Here is a 19,198-nt window from a genome sequence, read left to right as displayed (position 1 = left end):
CCGGTGTTGAAGATTCAACGTGCATTATTCACAGGAAATAATATTTAAACATAAGTATACATTTATAGTTTTTAAAACACACAGTTCACTAATATTATTGTCACTACAAGATACACAAATATAATCATCATCACCACTGATATGAGAATACATCTTTTTTCAAACACTGTCACTTCAGTTTGCACACAATTTTTTCACTTTGCAAAGCCTTTCTTTTTATCTTTACTTTCGAAAAATTTAATTCAGTCAAAAAATTAGGGTCCTTCAATTAAATCCAAAGTGGTTTCATAAAAGTTCTTGCGTAAATATGCCAATAATGTGCGTTCTTACATATACGTAAAATAAGTCCTCCACTTCAACGTCTAGCAGATTTCAAGGCGTGATCTTCTAGTTCCTCTGGACTCAAAAACAAAGTCGTCCCATTTGATTAGCCAGTGCTTCTGTGCATCCTCCACAAATTAATATTTTCTCAGTGTCCCAATTCAGAATTGCATCAATTACACAATCACGATCCACTTTTTGACTAGAACATAAACAGTTTAAACTCCAACATTTTGAACTTGATCGGCTTAACAGCGATGTTGATGCAGGTGGCGTTGGCGACACCGTTGGAAATGGTGTCTCTGGTTCCTCCAATTCGCCTTCTTAATCCGAAGATGATGAATAAATTTCATCATCCGAAGATATGTAGACTACTTCAATAGATTCCGGGGAATTTAACCTGTTGTCGTTCTTTAACTTCTTCGTTCCCGCAGGAGGCGATGATAGTGTCTCTTCGTCGTCGATTTCGCTAAAAACTAACTTTCGTACGGGAGCCATAGCGTAATACGTAAAACACTCTCCTGAAACTCTGTATTTAAGCGTTTACGTCACAACAAAATGGAGTCCTAACAACAGCAAGTTCATACAAGCCACTATCACGTAATCATTAAAAGAAAAAATCTTGGAATTTTTTCCATGCGTACGTGACTATTCAAAGTCGAATTACTTCTCTGTCAACAATAGAAAAACTTTAACGCACACCTGTGTTCTACCTCTCCCCCAAACAAATATAAGCTTTTCTTAGAAATTCCAAAAACATCTATTGTTCATGTATATGGTCAAGGTTAACGCAATTCCTGAATACAATAAAAACTTTTAACGCAAACCTGTGTTCTACCTCTCCCCCAAACAAACATAAGCTTTTCTTAGAAATTACAAAACAAACTTCTGCGTACGTGACTATACAAGGTCAAACTACTTCTCTGTCAACGATAGAAAAAAATTAACGCACACCTGTGTTCTACTTCTCCCCCTAACGAACAAAAGCTTTTCTTAGAAATTTCAAAACACTTCTGCGTATGTGACTATTCAAGGTCGAACTACTCTGTCAACAATAGAAAATAATATAAACAAAAGAAAGTAATATGCGCTTCTCTCATCTCCACCCACTACATTCTTCAACCACCTTCCTAAATACGAAGAATAAAGGAAGCCGGCATGTCAATGACCTTAATTTATTACATATACACATCTGCGGCATCCATTGTTCGTACACGTGTACATGTGTACTCAAGGATAAACGACATTCCTGTAAACAAAGACCTATTGTCAAACACCATTATCTTGACGCCAGAAGTCTCAATTTGGACCTAAAGGGTTGAACTATCTTTACATCCATCTCCTACTTACGTGTTTCGTATTTTCCTGAAAGAAAAAAAAAACTTGAGTGGACCGATTCGTTGAGTGGCGGGAGGAGTGAACCGAAGCGAATGAAATTGTATATAGATATTGGATATGTAAAACAAGGCCTTTTATGTTTTATAAGTGTCGTGTCTTTATCCATTTTTTTTCAAATTTGGGATATCAACTACAAGCACAAACAGTATAGCGTATTTTATAGTATTTCAGGAGGAATCTTTAACCCTGACAATGTTTTTACGCATAAAAAAAGTGTCAATTTATTTCCAGTTTGCTGTTGATCTGCCAAATTCGAAGCAAAACGTATAGGCACACTTGAGAAAGACAAATGGCCTTATTTTGCATTGGGTCTATATAATATCTACACACAATTTCTTTTGCTTCGGTCCACTCCTTCTTGCACTATTACCTTAATATTTACTTTTTCCGGATGGGGCTTAGCCCCCGCACTGTTTTCCGCAAATATTAAAACACGTTTCATTTATTGTTTTACAAATTGTCCCTATACGAAGTTTCGTTGCAATTTTCCAGTTTACGAGCTTCTGACGTATGCTTATTTGCACTTTCGATATTTCGTAATCAACGGTTTACAAGGTCCGTACCTCACTCAACCGTTTTTTTTTTTTAGGAAAATACGAAACCCAATTATCTCATTTTACGCCTACAATATCTGTACACAACGTCATTCAATTCGGTGCATTTTTTGTTGCCTTTTGGCCTCAAATTTCAAAATTTTGGGTGGGGGCTTTTGCCCTCTAAAACAGTTTGTCCGCAGAAAATAAAAAACCGTATTCGTTTATTTTAGCGTGCTGTTCCTACACAATGTGTCGTTTCAGTTTTTCATGACCTTCAAGCACATCTGACATACTGTTATTAGCACTTTTGACATTTCACCATCAGTTTTGGAGGGGTCTGTGTCCCACCTAAACAGTTTTCTTTTTTCAGGATAACAAGAAACCCACTGGTGGCGACGTAGAAAAATTCGCGTGTAGAGGGATAAATGGCTGAGGTCTTTTTAATTTGGCCAATCAGAGCTCCTTTAATCGTGTATATTCGACAACAGCAGCTTCGGATCAGATAAAATACACTCGCCATGTAATTTTATTACAAAATGACGCGTGTCTGTTTACTTTATTTCATAGTTTTCCCATATTGACTTTCTAATGATCGGCGACAGTTTTCACTTACGAGGACTGAATACCGCCGGAATTTTTAAAATGATCCCCATTGATTTATATGGGAAACTATTCCACTTTTTGGGCCGAAACGAGACGGAATTTCAAGATTGATTGTATTGATTCCTTCTGTGTAATTATTAGGTTGTCTGTATCTTAGTGAAAATTAATTTATTTCGTACGCAAATTTAATATTATTTAAAATAGAAAGAAAAATGCGTTACTGAAGATCAAAATCATCTGATCTATTTCTGCTTGGGAATTGAGAGAAGGCAAAAAGCTAAAGACAAATTACATTATCTTAGGAAAACGTATGATGCAGTACTAACGCAATTGGTTAACATTTCTAAGTGAAATTAGTGGAATTCAAATCGTTAATTGCTCGTTTCTCGTAACTGCATCTTATATTACCATCTAGTGGCGAGCAACAGAACACAGTGATGAGTGGATGTTGGTCTCGTGGAGGAATATCAAGCTCGTATGTTTCTGCTACTCTCAATTGCTAAATTCAAAGTTCAGTACCTGTGTGGAAAAAAAAAATCATGCCACGAATAAATAAAAAAAAAGGTCGTTAGTTTTTATCAACGAAGAGAAAGAAGGAGTTTGAACTTAAAATCTTGGAGAAGAACATAATATTATAAGCGAAGTTCAACGTAAAATATACAATATAATTTTTGTCATTATACAGAAACCTTGAATGTAGGTTGGAAGAATCACTCAGAAGTTTCAGCTCGTATTAGTTTCAGGCGGGCTCGCGTGTGGCGTTGCCAATTCTCCTGTACCTGTTCTGAGTGCGGCACAGTCACTATTAGATCAGCTGAGGGAAAAAAAGAGAAAAACAGCTCGCACAATCAGCGAGTTGTTATTATTCTCACTATATTTACGTTTTAGTTTCTTACTATATTATTGTTTATAATTAAGCCATGACCTTCTGTGCAGATTACAGTCATCTCCAATAATCAGTGCCAGGTCTAGGGGAAAGGGGCAGCAAACGCTCCAAGCGGCAGTTTAGGGGACGACAAGCTGCAAAAGTAAAAAGTAAAAGCTCCTAAAAGGAAATACAATCATCTATTGAATTCAATTTGGCCTAAACGTCTTTCAAATTTCAATACCAGTATGCTCATACATTTGTAATGTTAATGCATACAACTTACCTTCCTCTGCAAATCAAAATACTTAGGCAGGTCTCCATTGAAATTTTTTTTTAAAAAAATGGACCACATGATGCGAGACCACGGTGGCCGTCACGTCGGCTAGTCGTGTTGTGTAGCTAAAAAAAGATGACTCTTCTCTTCACTGCCCTGATTAGGCCCTTCAAACTTTTTTCCTTCTATCGAAGCCAGGACTGCCTATTTAGGAAGTCTCAATGTTGAGGATTGCTAGTGGTAAAAGTGATGCATCCGCCGTTCTGTTGGAAAGGGTGGCGGAACTGGTGGTAAGTGCCGTAAAATTTTACGTTGCCCCAATGGGAGAATATCTAGATTCGAAACTACCAATATATATATATATATATATATATATATATATATATATATATATATATATATATATATATATATATATATATATATATATAACCAATTGAAAATAACTATGTTTGTGAGTAAATCTCCTGAACCGCCCAACCGATTTCGATCAAATTTTTAACATGGACGAGTTTCAAGTCTGGGTTGGTTTTAGGCTATTCACTTTGTTGGTAAAGCTGAGGGGAGGGGTGTAAAAATAAAACTTAATAACTCCTGAACCACTCGACCGATTTTGATCAAATTTTAACATAGATGAGGTTCAAGCCTGAGACCGTTTTTATGATTTAAATTTGACGGACCACCGTGAGGAAGGAGAAGGAGGGGGAGACATATAAAAATCAATTTACATAAGACTGAAAGTGACTATTTTTGTAACAATAAATGTTGAACTATCTGACGGATCTTAATCAAATTTTCAAGATATATGGGGTTTGGATCTGGAAACAGTTTTGTAATTTCACTTTAACGGTACATCCCAGGGGAGGGGGACGTATAAATAAAAACTAATAAAACCTAATAACTTTTGAACCAACCAACCAATCTCGATCAAATTTTCAACATGTGTGAGGGTCGGGCTTTGGGTGTTTTTTTTTTATCGTTTCACTTTGACTAGCTAACGTAGGAGAGGAGGAAGGGAAAATATATGTAAAAAATTGAAATAAAAATTACTACCTTTGTGACCACCACTCTTGAACCACCCGACCGATCTAAATCAAATTTCCAACATATGTGATTTTAGGGACAGGGATTGTTTTAGGCTATTCACTTTGACGATGCAAAGTAGGGGAGGGGGAGAAAAATTTTAAAATGATCAAAAATGACCGATATTAGTGTTGAATCCATAGTTTTCGGGGTCGATGAGAGAAACAGTGACACTTCTGATGCTGTTTCAATCCAAGCTCAGCCCTGATGGTTTAGGAGCGGAAGAGTACAAAGTAGAGGAGGGGAATACACATTTAAAAATGATCGAAAATGACTAATATTAGTGTCGAATCCATAGTTTTAGGAGTAGCTGAGATTAACAGTGACAATTCTGATGCCGTGTGCCGCAGCACGGAGGAGGTGGAGGGAAACTATATATGATAATAATAACCGAAAATGACCAATATTGGTGTCTAATCCATAATTTTCGGGATCGTTCTGATGAACTGTGATATTTTCGATCCGGTTTAAATGCAAAATCAGCTTCCACTTGCGGGAAGGGGAGAAAGAGATATATATAAAAATGGTCGATAATGGCCACTATCAGTGTCGAATTTATAGTTTTCTGGGTCGCTTATATGAACAGTGATACTTTCGATCCCGTTTAAATTCATATTAAATCTCTCAACTTGGGAGAGGTGGAGAAAGAGATATTGAAAAATGATCGAAAATGACCGATATTAGTGCTGAATCCACATTTTTGGTGGTCTCTGACAAGTAAACCTTACGTTTGGGTGAATCGAGTTGCTGACTGAGACACATATGAGAAAGTAGTACTAAATGTGGTCAGTATTTCAGTGAAGTTGTAGGTGCGAAGCTCCAGGGGTTTAGGAGATACAGCTACCAGAACATCACATGGAAGTACAGAATAGTCTTCATACAGTTGGAGGTAAAAGCCCTGTAAGACCTCTTATAACGACAAAAGGTGAATAACAAATATATGGGTACATATTAGGACTAGGGGGAAGTCATATAGTAAGGGTATACCTGACGGCAGCCATCTTGAAATCCGCCATTTTGAATTAAGGTTAAGTTTATAAAATAGGAATAGGGTCATGTGATACATGATTAAAGGCGCAAATTTAATTAGAAGAACAATGGTAACATTAATTTTGATTTACGCGCAATTGGTAAAAAGTTACAGGGAAATTAAATATTGTTGCAGCATATGTATTTGTCCTTTACCCCACCTTCTAAATATTGTGTTAATGATAATAATTAAATAACAAGAGAGATGTTATCGTGTGTGCGTGGCACAGACAAGGTGAGCAATAGTACAGTGAAGCCAAGAGCGAGCGAGAAATAGATGTGAACAGGATACAAGAAAAACAACGAAATGGCGTGCAAGCACAGCATCAAACAACTAACATTGTAACGCCACCATTGTATTTCTGGTTAACTTCTAGCCCGAAGTCATCTATTGCATTATTCTATTCCGATTTAATTTTGTGCTGGTTAATGATAAAGCAAAAATGGTTATACTGTTGGATTTATGGTAAAATTTGCTATTAATAAGGTTTCACTGTTATGCGTTTTGTTTAAAACTTTCGTCTGAGTCAAAATGGCGGATTTGAACATGGCCGCCATCAAGGCAACTCTTACCATAGACCTAATATTTATCCACCTCCTTCTTATTTAATTATTATCATTAACACAAAATTTACTAGGTGGAGTAAAGGACTGATACATACGTTGCAACAATATTTAATTTCCCTGTAACTTTTTACCAATTGCGCGTAAATCAAAATTAATGTTACCATTGTTCTTCTAATTAAATTTGCGCCTTTAATCATTGTATCACATGACCCTATTCCTATTTTATAAACTTATCCTTAATTCAAAATGGCGGATTTCAAGATGGCTGCCGTCAGGTATACCCTTACTATATGACTTCCCCCTAGTCCTAATATGTACCCATATATTTGTTATTCACCTTTTGTTGTTACAAGAGGTCTTACAGGGCTTTTACCTCCAACTGTATGAAGGCTATTCTGTAGTTCCATGTGATGTTCTGGTAGCTGTATCTCCTAAACCCCTGGAGCTTCGCACCTACAACTTCACTGAAATACTGACCACATTTAGTACTACTTTCTCATATGTGTCTCAGTCAGCAACTCGATTCACCCAAACGTAAGGTTTACTTGTGAGATGAACAGTGACACTCGATACCATGGCCCGCAACATGGGAAAGGGGGAAATATATATATAAATGACCGAAAATGACCAATATTAATGTCGAATCATTGATTTTTGGGATCTTCGAAATGATCAGTGATCTTTCCGATGCTGTTTCAATCGATGCCATTGAAAAGAAAAACAGTGTATTTCACGGTTACTAAACACACGGAATACGGAGTAGTGCGTTTTAATTTTAATTTCAACCCAGCGAAGCGGGTAATATATGCTAGTAATACTAATAAAGCTTGTGTCCTTTCTCTATTTCAAAACCAGCTACATATCTCTTTCCTATAATATCTGTTACTGCAGCTATCAGTATATTTTTGTTTTTCGTTTTTATACAACACCAAATTTAGAAAGGATGGTCCATTTAATGTGGGTTCGGAGCTTGAATCTAATAGGCCGTTTCCAACCATACTATCATGCTTCCAGGAAAACTGGATTACAGGGCAGAGTCTAAAGCAAGAAATTTATATTTCTTTTGCTAAAAAATCTAGTTTGCATACTAGTCATAGCACATGTTTAGAGCTTTTTTCAACGAATCCTAACGGCTGACTACTTTAATGCTCATATTTCATTCTCATGTAAAAATTTAGGGTGAGCCCGGCCCCCTAGACTCCCGTGAATACTGGCCTGTGTGACCCCCCACCCTCGAACGCAGTTTTCTGGGTGAAAGCCTCTATTCTTCCTTTTGTCTGTCTAGGTGGGCACCGTTGATGATTTTGTGAGGCTTTCCAGGGACAAAATTCCCCTCGGAGTTATATCTCCTATGGTGCTCAATATGGGTTGAGTTGATTTTATCGTTTCTTTCAGCAGCGAGGCTATATGAGACGGGACCTACTGATTAATCGTGAAATCCGAACCACATGAGATCTCGCCTTAAATCGAACCCGGGTCTCTCACGTCAAAGGCGCGTACGCTAATCACTTAGACACGAAGAAGCTCGGTGCTCATATTAGTAAAGAAGAAAGTACATTATGGGAATTTCAGTGCAGACAACTAAGTACGACGACTGTTAAATGAATATTTTTCATCTTGAATATATTGCGATAAGTTTCAATCTTATTTGATAATGTCATTTTTTTAAAAATAGCATTCTCTTTTCTGTAACTCACTTCAGTATACAAGTTAAATTTCAGACAGTGTGCAAAAGAAGGTTAATGACTACAACGTACGATGGACTTTCCTGTAAACCATTTTTGTAAACCGATGAACAAAACCTTTCTTGTAAAAAAATGAAATATTTTAGTTTTACATCCCACGATTATGCCGGTTAGGCTAAAGGAGACGGTGATGATGAATAATGAATGAAATGGTGGAATGAAGAAAGTGGGAGGAAACGAGAGAACCCCGAGAAAACCCACGCACACGGTATTTATCCACCACAAAGTTCACTTGGCGGGAGAAGGGTTTGAACCCGAGACCCCTAACAGCAGAGGTAAACGCTCTACCACTGAGCCACCGCGGCCCCCTTTCTTGTAAAATTCAGCGTTGCAAAGAACCTGTGTGATTGACTGATAGCTACACAAACTGACAGAATGAAACTGCCTCAGGCTAAAACCAAGCTGCAGGCATGCGTTCTTTTGTGCCTTGTAACATTAGAAAAAAACACACACAGACACAAGGTCAGTTGTCAGTTGCTTAGTTCTTTGTAAAACAACTGATAAGGCTAGTTTTCTGTTATAAAAATTATATTTTTCAATTGGAAAAACAATCAAACAAACTGTCACTTTTCAAATCTGTTACATTTACTAGCCCGCCATTTCCATAATTTATGTATGAAAACGTTAACGCAGATGTCAAAAATGTAAATTATTCATGTTCCTGATATATATATATATATATATATATATATATATATATATATATATATATATATATATATATATATATATATATATATAGATAGATAGATATAGATAGATATAGATATAGATATAAATATATATATGTGTGTGTGTTGTGTGTCACACAACTCTGTAACAATTTTTTTTTTGTGAAAAATGCTGAACTACGAAAACATGACGTATGCCTTGTAGCAGCAGACTAGTTTCTCCACTTAAGCCTACGAGTAACGGAATCACCTACAGCCAAACAATTGCAATTCATTCATTAGTCATGGCTCATCGTGGTCAGGATGTTCGCGAGCAGCTTACTGTTTTTGTTGAATACCGTGGTATGAGTGTGAGACAAGCTAGCGAACGTCTTGGTGTTCCCCGTTCTAAAGCATATACTTGGTGGAAGAAATACTCAGAGATAGGTAACGTGTCTAGAAAACCTGGCACTTGCCTTCAAAGGGTTTCAACCCCACAACAAGATCGGGCCCTAGTTGATGTAAGCCGTCGCAATCCTTTTATGTCATCCCGGCAGTTAGTGATAGCGTCTCGTTTTCCTGGCTCCTTCTTCACCGCTCGGCGACGCCTTAAAGATGCAGGGCTTCACGCATATCGAGCCGCGTGTAAAGAGCAATTGACGGATAGTCATAAAGTTGATCGAAGCAAATATTGGTCGTAACTGGGACCATGTAATCTTCACAGACGAAAAGATATTCTCTTCAGCAAATGATGGTCCTCGACTTGTGTATAGACCCACAGGAAAACGTTACGATCTACAGTCATGCACAGAACGCATTGAATGGGGCATGTTACTATTCACTGCTGGGGATGGCTGTGTAAGGATACAGTTGGTGAATTACACCGTATAAAAGGCCGATTGAACAGCCAGAAGTATCTGGATATTGTGCAATATGGCTTGCTTTCCACTGCAAGAAATTTATTTGAAGACGGCATTGTAGAAGTTCAACAAGATCATAGCTCAATACATGATTCCCATCCAGTTCAAGCCTGGTTTCAAGAGCAACCCAATGTTGAGCTAGTCGACTGGGTTCCCAGAGGATCTGACTTGAACCCATTGGAAAATCTATGGGCAAAAGTTATAAGAACTCTACACGAAAATTGGCCTGATCCCCCACCAAGGACAACTGACGCACTTGGGAGCTAGTTTCTGACGCGTGTGAAAAAATAGTACAGGGACATCAATATGTCGCTAGCTTGGTTAACTCATTACCACGATGATTAAGATGTGTCATCGAAGCTAACGGCGATTATACGAGATGTTAATACCTGAATAAAGATTTGTCTTCATACCCAGGTAACCTTCGAGCTTTTTCAAGAGCTCACTAAGTTTTTCCATTTTTCTTTAATATTGCTTTCATTGGGACGTTTGCGTTTCGTCGGAATGTGCAATATATATTTATTTCTGTTCCTTTGTTTACCTTTACACAGATAGTCCAGTGGTTAGCACGTGTGCCTTTGGTGTATGGGGTATCGGGTTCAGTGTTGGGCAAAATTAATTGAAATCAATTGCAATTGATCAATCAATTGAAAGTAATTGCTCTGAAAATCAATTGCAATTGATTTCAATTTGTAATTGACAATTAATTTCAATTGCAATTGAATTCAATCATAAAATTTGCAATTAATTTTTCGTCAATTGTTAATTGTTAATTGGTCACCAGGCAATTCAAACTTTTAATTGTTAACTGTCAATCGCAAAGAGTGCAATTGAAACATTTAATTGTTAATTGTTAATTGCTGTGTAATTGTTAATTGCAATTGAAATCAGCAATTAAAACTGAAGATAAGAAGATATGTGTATATTGTGTTGTCCACTTGTTACTGTTTTACATATTTCAAAAAAGGTACATATGTCAAAAATGCTGGATAACTACCATCCCTTCGCCCCCTGGGAAGAAAGCCGTGAAACTAAGTATTTTTTAAATATATTGTTTATGATTCTATTCCCCTCGAAAGAACTCTATATGCCCATCATGCATACAATAGGGATGGGCACGAGCGAGTTCGAGCAAGTTTTCTTTAAACCTCGACTCGACTCGAAGCAGACATCTTTGAGCTCGACTCGAGAACTCGACTCGAAAAATTTCCCCCAACTCGACTCAATTCGGATCGAGTTTCCAGTCGAGTCAAGCCAAAACGAGCCAATTCGAGCTAAATCGTTTGTGTAGTTCCAAATACTAGTCTCTTCAAGTATCCTACATAGACAATATAATTATCCATGATACTACTACTACTACTACTATAACTAATTATTATTATAACACCGTGTATGAACATGGAATATAGGCGATTTGTATCTGAATACTAAAAATTAGTTGACTGTCGATCTCGGTCGTTAAGAAATCTTCAGGAGGCAAGGACATCGTTCACGAGGTACTAGGTTTGAGTTCAGGAGGAGCAAGTATTCGAGCTCGAGCCAAAAATTGTTAAAAGTTATAGGACTCCAGCCAAACATGTTCAAAACGGCTCGACCCGGGTTTAGGGCTGTTAACGACTCAAGCGGCTCTCTCACAGCTCATTAACCTATGGAGCCGAACAGAGAAGTGAGGCGAGCCAACAGCTCATCCAACCGAACCAGCTCGAGCCGGTGGCTCACACGAGCTGAACCGAACCGAGCTGATTGCTTACCCCAACCGAGCCGGTTCGAGCCATCGGCTTAGTTGAGCTGACTCGAACCCAGCCTATGGACTCGTTTCAACGGAGCTGGTTCAAGCCATTGGCTCCAATCGAGCCGAGTCGATGACTCGTCCCTACCGAGCCGGCTCAAGCCATAGGCTCAATTGAGGCCAGTCGATGGGTCATCCCAACCAAGCTACCTCAAGCTGTTCGCTCAGTTGAACCGAGCCGAGCTGGTTGACATCACTATCCCGGTTGGGCTTCTACGTTGGCTAAAAAAAAATTAGACCGTGCAGTTCTCAGCCTTGATGGTAAGAACTACAGTATATACTTATATTGGTGCTCACGGCGTCATTAACTTGTTCCGCCACCGACGAATTTCGAGGTACTTTGTTTTGCATCTTTTGTGCGTGTTTTGTATCGCTTTGTGAGCCTATTCACACATTTTGTGCGTCACCGGTAGTGGGTCAAAATGGGCCTACCAATATGGCGGAACAAGTTATTGCTGTTCCGCCACCAATGAATTTCGATGTCGTTGCCTCCACATCGTTTTGTGCCGTTTTGTGTGTCTACTTCCACGTTTTGTTCATCATGAGAAGTGGGTTAAAATGAGTTCCCAAGGTGGGGCGAAAATGAATCACTGTTCCGTCACCAACGAATTTCGAGGTCGCTTCTTTCGCATCGTTTAGTGCCAGTTTCTTGCCGTTTTGAGCGCGTATTTTCACATTTTATGCGTCAGCATAAGTGGGTCAAAATGGGGTCCAAGATGGGACGAAAATGACCAAGAGTTCCGCCACTATCGAATTTCGAGGTCGTTAATTTCACATCGCGTACCCTTTTGTGCACCTATTTCGACGTTTTGTGCGTCACTGGAAGAGGGTCAAAATGGGCCTTGAAGGTGGGACGAAAATGGCTCACTGCTTCGCCACTTCCGAATTTCGAGGTCATTCCTTTCGCATCGTTTAGTGCCAGTTTCTTGCCGTTTTGAGCGCGTATTTTCACGTTTTGTGTGTCACCGGAAGTGGGTCAAAATGGGCTTCCAAGATGGGACGAAAATGACCAAGAGTTCCACCACTATCGAATTTCGAGGTCGTTAATTTCACATCGCGTACCCTTTTGTGCGCCTATTTCGACGTTTTGTGCGTCACTGGAAGAGGGTCAAAATGGGCCTCGAAGGTGGGACGAAAATGACCCATTGCTTCGCCACTACCGAATTTCGAGGTCCTTTCTTTCGCATCGACTAGTGAATTTTCGTGCCGTTTCGTGCCCCTATTTCCACGTTTTCTACGTCACCGGAAGTGGGTCAAAATGGGCTTCAAAGATGGGACAAAAATGACCAAGAGTTCCGCCACTATCGAATTTCGAGGTCGTTTCTTTCGCATCATTTAGTGACTATTTTTAAAAAAGTTTTCTGTGCCTACTTCCTCGTCTTGTGAGTCACCGGAAGTGAGTTAAACGGGCCTTCAAAGTGGGAGTTAAATGACTCACTGCTCCACCACTACCGAACTTCGAGGTCCTTCTTTCACATTAACTAATGCCTGTTTTGTGCCGTTTAGTGCCCCATTTCCACGTTTTGTGCGTCACCAGAAGTGTGTCAAGATTAGCCTCCAAGGTGTGAAGAAAATAACCTACTGTTCCGACACTATCGATTTTCTAGATCGTTTCTTTCGCATCGCTTAGTACCTTTTTCTTTTTTTAAAAAAAAATGTTTTCTGCATCTATTTCTCGTCTTCTGCATCACCCGAGGTGAGTTAGACGGGCCTTTAAAGTGGGAGTTAAACGGCTCACTGTTCCGCCACTATCGAATTTCGGGGTCGTTTGTTTCGCATCGTTTAGTGCCTGTTTTGTACGTTTTGTGCGTCACCGGAAATGAGTCAAAATGGACCTATGAATATAACGAAACAAGTTAATGCTGTTCCGCCTCCAACGAATTTGGAGGACGATTCCTTTACATCGTTTAGTGTGTATTTTGTACCGTTCTGTTCGCCCACTTCCACGCTTTGAGCATCACCAGAAATACATCAAAATGGTCCATCAAGGTGTGAGGAAAAAGAGCCATTGTTCCGGTCGTCTATCAGAACAAAACATGGCTTAACCATTTGAAATGGTTTTTATTAGTTAACACTTTCACCTACCTCTGAATCATGGGCACCCGAAGGGGGCAGATTGGGCTGCCCTCTGACTCACGAAATGTATACAAACAGAAATACCAAACATAATATATAGCAACCATGAAGATAGCCCCTCCTAGAACATTTTAGGGTGCCATGAGCGGACTGGCTTGTTGTCACGCCATTTTTATTAAAATGCGTATCCTAACAGAGGAGAGGAGTTAAAATTTATGCCAAAAATAGAAAATCTCACATTTGTGAGATGAAACTTGACCCTATGCCGTTAACGTCGCCAATATCTAGTGGCCCACTTGCGGCAGGGTTTCCTCGAGTCGAAACAGACATCTAGAGTAGGGGTGTTGCAGTTACCATCACGTAGCGGCGATGACTTCTTTTCGGTCCGTCTTTTGATTCGTCGTGGAGAATCGGCGAAGGGACCAAAACGACTTATCACCAGTCATGTGCATTCGTTTATTATTATATATTTGTTTTTCCTGACGAATGTTCCTAAAGTGAGCTTCGGGGTCAAGAGTAACTCATCCTTCTACATCACAAGGTTGCTGTTTCACGCCATTCCGGGAGAACTTTATATATATTTTGTAATTGCTTTTTAGACACATCTCAATGTAAATGAATCATGTACATAGGCTATTTCACATATTTTGGTGGAGTAATTTTGTACTTCATTGGTATTTTGTCGCGTTTCTGCCACCGGTGGTCCACTGGTGGTATAATTTTCAAAACGGAAGTGGGACCACCGCGGATCGTTGCAGTGGGGCCATCAATTTTTGGCGAGAAGTCACTAGTTACCCATCGATGGTTCATCGACGCTTACGGCACGGGGTAACTCTAAATTAAATTTAAATAGGAAATCACTATAGTTGCTGTAAGAACTAGTTTTTGAACTTAAAATGTGTAATATTGGTCTTTTGAAGCAAACATTTCCTAAGTTCAACTTCGAGTATCTTCGGGAAACAGTAAACCAAAGATGATAGGTTCGAACCCACAATCCAACGTTCACAATCGAAAACATTCTGTAAATCAGTATTTTCCTCTTTTAAGTGTAATAAGATATGTCGATCCGTTATTAACTATACTGTAGAAACAATTCATCATTGTAATACTTAAGGATAAAGTATTTCGAAATTATGTATACATGGGAGCACATGGTAGTTGCCTCAATCCAGCTATAATCAATGCTCTCAATTTCCTTCGTGCAGTTCAAACCGATTTTCCTGCAAGCTGTTGCACAACGACAATTAGTCTAGTTGTCTACGTGTTGAACTGCTGAGCCAAAGGACGAGGGATCGAATCTCGGAGAATGGCATGAGAATTTTTATTACTTGCAGAATTATACATTTCACCCATAATAAAATGAGCATTCAAACAGTTTGTGCTTCCGCGGAAGAGTAAGAATTTATATCAAGTTAAACTTGTGAGCAGTGAAGCAAAACGAATTGGGCACTTGGTTGTCCGAATACCTGACGATTTGAATAAATTATACGACACGCCTTTAGTATGGAGTTAAATAGCTTTCTGATACGTATAAAGCAATCTCACTGACCTAAAATCCATTATGAAATGGGACCTACCAGAAACTTCAACATCACGTCTGCGTCACTTCGGTGAACGCTGTGTCGTAACTTCCTATATAAATTTCACTCACTTGACGTCTAGTCAGTCGTCCGTACTTGGTTTGTTAGCTAACTATATTAAGGGGTATAGACGAAAAATATACAAAATCCATTTTTCAATTTTGTCAGAAAACGAAGAAAATGTGATGCCCTTATGTTTCAGAATTGTTGAACTTTTTTTTTTTGGGGGGGGGGGGGTAGATTTCATTCATCTGGTGTAAGTAGTGACTACTGCTGTTAACCATTGCTTTCTTTCATTTTTCATTTACACATCCTATCCTCTTTCAAGTTCGGTTCCATATGCCATTCCATTTAGTTTCATATATTCTGTTCGATTAAATACACATTCCTCAATCTCTTATAATATGTCCAAATTAACAAAACGGTTCTCTTGCTTTCTTTGTAATAATGATAATTTAGATTTCAAGAGAGTTAATTTTAAATAAACTTGCAACCAATTTGTTAATTACTACGAGCATTGAGTTCTTCCTCATTGTGTGTTCATATATATTCTTCAGTGTTTACATTCTAAGAATAATAAATATTTATGTCAAAATTAGATATAATTGCAGTATACGAAGGTGAAGTGGCTCATAAAGCAGTTCAAGCCAATATCTTACTTCAATCTGTATCGTAGATAAAAAAGTGAATATTCGCATCCAAAATTGATTTTATCTAGGTAGGATGGATAGGGATGCGCACGAGACAAGATTTGAGGCCGTCACGTCTCGACAATATGCTGTAAAAGTGATGACTCGAAAAATGTATATTTTCCTATTGGAAGAGCTGTGTCTCGACTCGAATTGTGTCAGGAAAATTCTTTCTCGACTCGACTCTGCGCATTCCTAAGGATGGACAGTTTGAAGAGCCCAGTATTCCAAATCTGGCGGGGTAACCAATTACTCCATTATGCAACATCCATTATTATGCACTTCATTTTCATAAGCTTCTTATAATATCTATATCGATTTCCTACTTAAATTCAATTATAGATAATTGTTTCTTATGTAGCAGCTAATATCCATGTTATACAGTACAAAACAAGTACACATTCAATGTAAATAAATAAAAATGTAAGATATTACAGATTACTGGCATTGCGATTTAATCCGACTTTAAGCAGTATATATTTTCTAAATAATTGTTTAAATTGCTTTATAAGAATCCAGATTATGAGGTACCCTAAGTTTTTGTAATGCAAAATAATACAAAGATATATATATATATATATATATATATATATATATATATATGTATGTATGTATTTTAGGGGACTTCCGGGCTTAATCCCCCCGAAATTTTATGTTTATTCAAATAAAATATTGTAAAGTGAATCAAATATCTTGTAGAATGTTCATATTTCTAAGAATGAAGTTAGCAAATCCCCCCGAAATATATATATGAATAATTTTCATTTTGGACGTGTGGTTTTAGGTATTCAACTGTGTTCACATTTCTCATTTTAGCGTTTTCGTATATATGGCGGGCTAGTAAATGTGACAGGGATTTGAAAAGTGACAGTTCGTCGGATAATGTGTTTCCAATCACTTCACAGTAGAAATTTATATTTATAAAATTTCTTATATTTGGTCTAGGAATTAATTCGTGCGGTTGGTACGCACACATTGAAGCTGTAGTACAAACACAAAATACATAAATACCTTAAGAAAAATATTGTCCATCGCTAGCCACCACTTTCGCCCATCTGTCAGGCAATGTACGGATTCCGTGGCGAAAGAAGTCCTCATCCTTGGAAGCGATCCAGTCAGAGACCCATGTTTCGATATCTTCTGAAGAAGTAAACCGCTGTCCAATCAAATCGTTGTTCATGCAATCGAACAAGCAGTAGTCCGAAGGAGCAACGTCTGGTGAATACGGCGGGTGGGGTAAAACTTCCCATCCGACATTTTCTAAATAGGTTTTGACCGGTTTTGCGACATGTGGGCGAGCGTTATCTTGTTGAACAATAAGTTTATCATGTCTGTTCTCCCATTCTGGTCGTGTTCTGGCCAGAGCTTGCTTCAAACGCATTAATTGTCGTCGATAACGTTCTCCATTCATAGTTTCACCCGGTTGCAGCAGCTCATAGTACACCACACCTTTCATATCCCACCATATGCACAGCATAACCTTTGCACAGTGAATATCTCGTTTTGGTTGTGATGGACCTGGTTCACCTGGTTTCACCCAGGCCTTTTTTCGTTTAGGGTTCTCGTAATGGATCCACTTCTCATCACCCGTAATAATTCGATGCAGAAACCCCTTTCTGCTCTGTCGTTGAAGCAGCAATTCGCAAATGGTTTTTGGTCTTTCAACGTCTCTGTCTTTCAATTCATGTGGAACCCAATGTGACATCTTTTGAATCATTCCCATGGCTTTCAAGCGTTTGGAGACTGTTGTTTGATCAACGCCTAATGCTGCTGCAAGTTGTTCCTACGTTTGACACGAATCCTGCTCGAGCAATGCTGTCAATTCTTCGTCTTGAAATTTTTTTGGCTGTCCAGCTCGCTCTTGGTCTGCCAAGCCGAAATCACCACTTCTAAACCGTGCAAACCACTTCTGACACGTTCGCTCAGCTAGAGCATGGTCACCATACACTTCCACCAAAATACGATGACTTTCAGTCCCACTTTTCTGCATGTTAAAGTAATGCAGCAGGACACCCCGCAAAAACACTTTATCAGGCACAAATTGCGCCATGTTCACTTAACTACAAACTGGTGTTGTTGACGCTTTAATCCACTGCCCTATACTACGAACGATACGCGATGACAGGGGTTTGCAACACATGTGTGGATACACGGAACTGTGGGACGCTCCGTTCGTTCCGCCATCTCTTGTCCACCCGCACGAATTAATTCCTAGACCAAATATTTTTTTTAAAAAAAGGAACTCTAACTTTCCGCATGGAGGCTCGAACCGTCGCCCTTCATTTCAGAAATGTCAGTAGCAGTACTAAATCCGCTTGACCACAGGCGCAAGTTACAAGAGATTGTGTTATAACATTGATAATAGAATCGCTCCAAGCACAGGCTCCTACTTGGAGGTTCAAATATCCATTTTCTGTCGTTTTCAGCAATTTCTACTTACGATAATAGTTGATTTTGCATATTGGAACTGTGAATGAGGTGTGCAATCTATATTAATCTCAGAAATAAGTAGTTTGATTTTGTTTTTACATTTTCACATCGCTCGGATGACAGTACAGTTTGCAGCTAGAGCCTATATAAAGAACGGAGGGAACATGCAATTCCCTGTGTATAGATCTGCGGGAATTGTGACGGATCTAGGCTCACTTTTTCGGACATAGTTTCTGAACGAGTTTCCGGCTTTTTGTGAACAGGTGTGTACAGGGGCAGCACAAAGGTCACCCCAAAGAAATTGAAGAATTATTTGGATATTTTATGAAATGGTGACTGAGGCAAGTTAACTACAATTAAATATGATATTTCAATTAACTTGAATCTTAGAACACGGTCGAAGTTAAAAGAACATCGTTAAAATTTTAAAAAGGGAAGATGCACATATTTGATCTACTTTGTCTCAGTATAGGATTGGCTATCGAGGAAGAACTGAAATTATTTGAAGTTCATGAAGTTTAAAAGTTATGCCTTTTAGGCTAATGAAGACAGAGAGATCACGCATGGCTATGGGGTAGCGTGTGCGACTTTCGCATAAGAGACCCGGCTCCGATTAGCGGCGGGAGCGCAAGCAGTTCGG

This window comes from Thermobia domestica, chromosome 1 (assembly GCF_964235325.1).
Source record: "Thermobia domestica chromosome 1, izTheDome1.hap1.1, whole genome shotgun sequence".
Taxonomy (NCBI): domain Eukaryota; kingdom Metazoa; phylum Arthropoda; class Insecta; order Zygentoma; family Lepismatidae; genus Thermobia; species Thermobia domestica.
Note: the sequence above shows the minus strand (reverse complement) of the source record.